The sequence below is a fragment of the Coturnix japonica genome (genome assembly GCF_001577835.2).
Source record: "Coturnix japonica isolate 7356 chromosome 1 unlocalized genomic scaffold, Coturnix japonica 2.1 chr1random735, whole genome shotgun sequence".
NCBI classification, from domain to species: Eukaryota; Metazoa; Chordata; class Aves; order Galliformes; family Phasianidae; genus Coturnix; species Coturnix japonica.
The window spans coordinates 21495-27605 of NW_015438968.1; the positions used below are offsets into that span (position 1 = coordinate 21495).

General features: G+C 35.9%; 2 long non-coding RNA genes across 2 annotated transcripts; one reads left to right on the forward strand and one right to left on the reverse strand.

Annotated features, from left to right (window-relative positions):
- Nucleotides 1–101: 101 nt before the first annotated feature.
- On the forward strand, nucleotides 102–1726 carry LOC107306750. The gene is made up of 3 exons (XR_001552258.2): nucleotides 102–287; nucleotides 367–434; nucleotides 1661–1726. It is a non-coding gene; the product is annotated as an uncharacterized LOC107306750 (long non-coding RNA).
- Nucleotides 1727–2466: 740 nt separating this feature from the next.
- On the reverse strand, nucleotides 2467–3002 carry LOC107306749. The gene is made up of 2 exons (XR_001552257.1): nucleotides 2897–3002; nucleotides 2467–2531 (listed from the first exon to the last, which is right to left on the reverse strand). It is a non-coding gene; the product is annotated as an uncharacterized LOC107306749 (long non-coding RNA).
- Nucleotides 3003–6111: the final 3109 nt, after the last annotated feature.

The window sequence follows — 6111 nt, forward strand, 5'->3', positions numbered from 1 at the left end:
TAAATATACTTTATTTATAATCCATAGCAAGGTACGGCAGCAAAAAATGGTAGATATTGTAGATATGTCTGTTGTTTTTCAGTATAATTTGAAAAAGCATTTGTTTTGTAAATACTTTCCTTCATGCTGTTCTTATTGAATTGGCCACTTCAGCTTCTGTACTCTTATGAGCTGTTTTCATGTTAAATGTCTGTATTGGTTAATTTTTAGTATGCAAAATCTAATCTCAACATGTCGATTTATATTTGAACAGCAATGGATGACTTTTTCGAAGGATACTCAACAAGGTGAGTCTTATAAAAATACCAAATGCTTATTTGAGGAATTATTTGAGAGGACCAGTATACTTTTCGTTGTTTTTTGAAGTTCTGAAAAAGAGGGCAGAATGGCACCTGGAATAATTCTGAGGAAGAAGAACTGGATTTACAGCCAAGGTATGGTGCCTTTATGGGAAAATAGTTGTGTAAAATAAGTGATTTGAAGGCAGTTTCCTCTGAGATAGAAGGAAACTCTTTTTCCAGCCAATTCTTTTTTTTTTTTTTTTTTTTTTCCTCCTTAAGAAGAGTCTCTCATCTGCCAACCTTTCTTCTGTGTAAGTTTTCCTAAAAATTGTTGCTTTGGCAGAACATGCAGTAGATTGTGGTTTGAGGCAAAAGAGTAGATATTAAGAAAACTACCACATTGTATTAGTTGTTCATTGAGTGAGATTTGCCAACCCTAGGAATTGATAAGTTAATAAATAACCTGTTCTGTTCTCTTTCAAACTTCACAATTGTTTCCCCTAATTTACATGATAGGATGATTAATGAAAAAGAACACGATAATGAAAAAGAACATTTATTTATCAAAATCTAGTGAAATTGTTCATCACCTGGTTCTCTTTCCTTCCTCACTAGTTCCTCAAGTGTTCGATACTTGGTTGCTCAAATAATTATTTTTCTTTCTTTTTTCCTTCTGTGGGATGACATTCCGTGCTTGTATATAATCTCACGCTGCATGACTATCTTCATTTTTTGATATTTGGATTTTCTCTTTATAAGCTCCATGTGCTTATTCTGCTGTTTTATGAATGTTCCAAAGGATTACCAGTTTTTTCAATGGCGTCTGGAGTATTTAGTCTGTTGCACTGGGATTCTGCAGTGATTAGGAACTTTAGTTTGTTAGTTCAGCACACTCTGTAATGCTGGAGATGTAAGCATGTGTACTTTAAAATTTTTTCTATTTTCTTACATTGATTTTAGGGGAAGTGATTCAAATTTCTAGCATTATTTTGAAATTTACAGATATTTCACTAAGTGGAGTTATATTAACTAATTTATTCTTCAAGCTTCAGGAACTTTAATTGATACTTGAGTTGTGCATACTTACAAGTAAGTAATCGCGAGTGTAGTTGTATTTTACCAATGGATTAAAATACCTTTTTAGAATTGTTACGCATTTACAGATAGTTTTGAATAGTCACTGACTTGTACACAAGAGGAGAGGAATGTTTGTGTAATTAAAGTTGAAGGATCTAGCAAGTATCTGAGTCCTTTCAAAAGGGGACAGCCTGGTTGTATTTACTGTTCAAGATTTGATGTAAGTAAAGGATTTGCTTTAAAACAAAAAAGCAAACAAAAACAGATCAAATAATTCTTTTAAAATGTGTTTTTATTTGCAGAAGCCACAGAAGCCAAACTTGACATCGTTAATGAATGTTCCCCAAAAGTTCAGAAATAATGGTAAGTTATTTGGAAAGTACTTCATAATACAATGACATACAAAAGTAAACTTACTAAGTAATTTCATTTCGGTTTTTGTTGTTGTTGTTTTCACTTGGCTGTAGTAATTGAGGAAAGTAGTGTTATAAGAACAGAACAGATGGTCATGTCAGAATAAAATAAGTAAGATAATGGAAATGACCATACTGAGTCCCCTCCTAAGCCTTTGTGTCTGATGTGTCCTTCTCCCATCCTGCCCTTACCTGGCTTCTTTTCCATACAGTCCCAGATGACTACTTTCCTGTGTTTTTAATGGGTAAAATGCCTGCTGCTATTTATATAACCCATTTGATTCATATTCCTCTTTCCCTTTCTCATGCTTTAAGTGGGTGGTGATAGTTCTAGAATTGAAATTCCTAAGTCACAGAAGAAAAGCCTCAAACAAAAAAAACCAACAGGTGCAAATCTGAGCAGAGGAGAATGTGGAGAGTTGTTGAAACAAGATGTCTCAGATTCAGGCAACCTTGAGGAAGATGAATTGGTGGAAGAGGAAGAAGGGCAGTGCAAAGAGGTACATAATAAATTCCATGAAACACTAAAACAAGAAAGTGAAAACCTGGGCCTAAATAGATATGAGGAAAATCTATGGGCAGCATTTCCCTCAAGCACAAAAGTAAGTGTACAGGGATGATTCAATTGGTGAATCTGAGACATCTTGTTTCAACAACTCTCCACATTCTCCTCTGCTCAGATTTGCACCTGTTGGTTTTTTTTGTTTGAGGCTTTTCTTCTGTGACTTAGGAATTTCAATTCTAGAACTATCACCACCACCTTAAAGCATGAGAAAGGGAAAGAGGAATATGAATCAAATGGGTTATATAAATAGCAGCAGGCATTTTACCCATTAAAAACACAGGAAAGTAGTCATCTGGGACTGTATGGAAAAGAAGCCAGGTAAGGGCAGGATGGGAGAAGGACACATCAGACACAAAGGCTTAGGAGGGGACTCAGTATGGTCATTTCCATTATCTTACTTATTTTATTCTGACATGACCATCTGTTCTGTTCTTATAACACTACTTTCCTCAATTACTACAGCCAAGTGAAAACAACAACAACAAAAAACGAAATGAAATTATTTAGTAAGTTTACATTTGTATGTCATTGTATTATGAAGTACTTTCCAAATAACTTACCAATATTCCTGAACTTTTGGGGAACATTCATTAACATTGTCAAGTTTGGCTTCTGTGGCTTCTGCAAATAAAAATACATTTTAAAAGAATTATTTGATCTGTTTTTGTTTGCTTTTTGTTTTAAAGCAAATCCTTTACTTACATCAAATCTTGAACAGTAAATACAACCAGGCTGTCCCCTTTTGAAAGGACTCAGATACTTGCTAGATCCTTCAACTTTAATTACGCAAACATTCCTCTCCCCTTGTGTACAAGTCAGTGACTATTCAAAACTATCTGTAAATGCGTAACAATTCTAAAAAGGTATTTTAATCCATAGGTAAAATACAACTACACTCGGGATTACTTACTTGTAAGTAGGCACAACTCAAGTATCAATTAAAGTTCCTGAAGCTTGAAGAATAAATTAGTTAATATAACTCCACTTAGTGAAATATCTGTAAATTTCAAAATAATGCTAAATATTCTGTGTTTTCTGTAGTGGAAAACATCAAAAATCAGATTGTTAGCATTTGAACCATTTAAGATGCCCTCAGATGGGAAGTTTCAGCCTCTAGCTTTTTTCTCCATGAGATTTCTTTGAACATTTATACTGTACTGCATCTCAGAAAGCTGTGTTCAGATCAGGGAATATTCTCGCATACTGTGTTTAGGAAAGGCAAAATTTGTACACTCATTTGTAGGTTGTTAGTAGTAACCCTTCTTTTTGTTATAATATTTAACAGTTCAGAAACTTCAGGAATTATGATTTCTATGTGGAGATCAGATATGTCTGTTTTCCCTTCTGTGCTGGGAATCAGAAAGTCCTTCTATTATGTTTTAGTTGTTAAGAGGTGTTAGCGCTTCAAAAATTGTGTTCCTAGACTGCAGTTTTCATTAGAACGGTGACCTGAAGGATTTACTGCAGGGCGCTCTCATCAGGGTTGCTAATGATCTGAAGTAAGAGCGATTGTTGGATATGCTTCAGCACAGAGCTGGCATTCAGAGGGACTTCAATGAGCCAGGGCAATAGACTGGCAGGCATCTTAAGAAATCCATCGGGGGCAAATACCAAGACCCATTTGGGGTGAAAAAGCCCCTTCCTACAAAACATGATGGGACTGCACGGCAGGGGAGCAGCTCTGCTGAGAAAGGACACAGACCTGTCAGAAGGCAAGCTGAGCATGAGGCAGCAGGGTGCTCTGGCAGCTAAGGGCTGCAGCTTGCACTGTGCTAAGAGTAGCAAAGCCAGGAGACTGAGAGAAGCGATTGTCAGCCCCTGTTTAGCACTCACTTGACTGTGCCTTGGCTGTAATTTTGAGTTCCTTCTACGTGAGAGGTCGATGGATCAATAGCAAGCTAATTCTCTAGGGAGCCATCATATTTGTGAAGGAGTATTTGCCCTGTGAGAGAGGGCTGAGAAAGTGGACTTACTCAGCCTGAAGAAGAGGCAGCTTTGAAGGGCCCTAACTGCAGCGTCCAATGCAGATGAGAAGACAAAGCCAGATGCTTCCCTGTGATACTTGACAGGAAGCGAAGATGGCAAGAGGTATAAATGGAAGCAAGATGGTTTCTAGCTGGAGATGAAAAGTGTTGCCATGATAAGGATGGCAAAATAGAGAAGTTGTGAACCTTCTCTTGGAGGTGTTCAAGACTAGACTGAATAAAACCCTGACCAACTTTTCCTGACCTCAAAGCTGAGCTGGCTTTAAGTAGTTGGTTGAGAGACTTCCAGAGATCCCTTTTGACCTGACCTATCCTATAGTCTTAGGTGTGAGTTACTACCTTCACTGAACTGATAAAAACTTGGGGGTGTAGTATAGCATGCCCTGCTAATGCTCCTTTTGTCTCAAGTATATCATTTTTTGATTCACTGTAGAGAAATGCTGGTGATTCTTCTAGCTAGGGATAACCTATAGCTCCTGAGTATGCTTTTTGATTTTCTTTGTATTTATAAATATACTTTTTTATTTATAATCCATAGCAAGGTACGGCAGCAAAAAATGGTAGATATTGTAGATATGTCTGATTTGTTTTTCAGTATAATTTGAAAAAGCATTTGTTTTGTAAATACTTTCCTTCATGCTGTTCTTATTGAATTGGCCACTTCAGCTTCTGTACTCTTATGAGCTGTTTTCATGTTAAATGTCTGTATTGGTTAATTTTTAGTATGCAAAATCTAATCTCAACATGTCGATTTATATTTGAACAGCAATGGATGACTTTTTCGAAGGATACTCAACAAGGTGAGTCTTATAAAAATACCAAATGCTTATTTGAGGAATTATTTGAGAGGACCAGTACTTACTTTTCGTTGTTTTTGAAGTTCTGAAAAAGAGGGCAGTAATGGCACCTGGAATAATTCTGAGGAAGAAGAACTGGATTTTACAGCCAAGGTATGGTGCCTTTATGGGAAAATAGTTGTGTAAAATAAGTGATTTGAAGGCAATTTCCTATGAGATAGAAGGAAACTCTTTTTCCAGCCAATTCTTTGTTTTTTTTTTTTTTTTTTTTTTTCCTCCTTAAGAAGAGTCTCTCATCTGCCAACCTTTCTTCTGCTGTAAGTTTTTCCTAAAAATTGTTGCTTTGGCAGAACATGCAGTAGATTTGTGGTTTGAGGCAAAAGAGTAGATATTAAGATAAACTACCACATTGTATTAGTTGTTCATTGAGTGAGATTTGCCAACCCTAGGAATTGATAAGTTAATAAATAACCTGTTCTGTTCTCTTTCAAATTCACAATTGTTTCCCCTAATTTACATGATAGGATGATTAATGAAAAAGAACACGATAATGAAAAAGAACATTTATTTATCAAAATCTAGTGAAATTGTTCATCACCTGGTTCTCTTTCCTTCCTCACTAGGTTCCTCAAGTGTTCGATACTTGAGTTGCTCAAATAATTATTTTTTCTTTCTTTTTTCCTTCTGTGGGATGACATTCCGTGCTTGTATATAATCTCACACTGCATGACTATCTTCATTTTTTGAATATTTGGATTTTTCTCTTTATAAGCTCCATGTGCTTATCCTGCTGTTTTTATGAATGTTCCAAAGGATTACCAGTTTTTTCAATGGCGTCTGGAGTATTTAGTCTGTTGCACTGGGATTCTGCAGTGATTAGGAACTTTAGTTTGTTAGTTCAGCACACTCTGTAATGCTGGAGATGTAAGCATGTGTACTTTAAAATTTTTTCTATTTTCTTACATTGATTTTAGGGGAAGTGATTCAAATTTC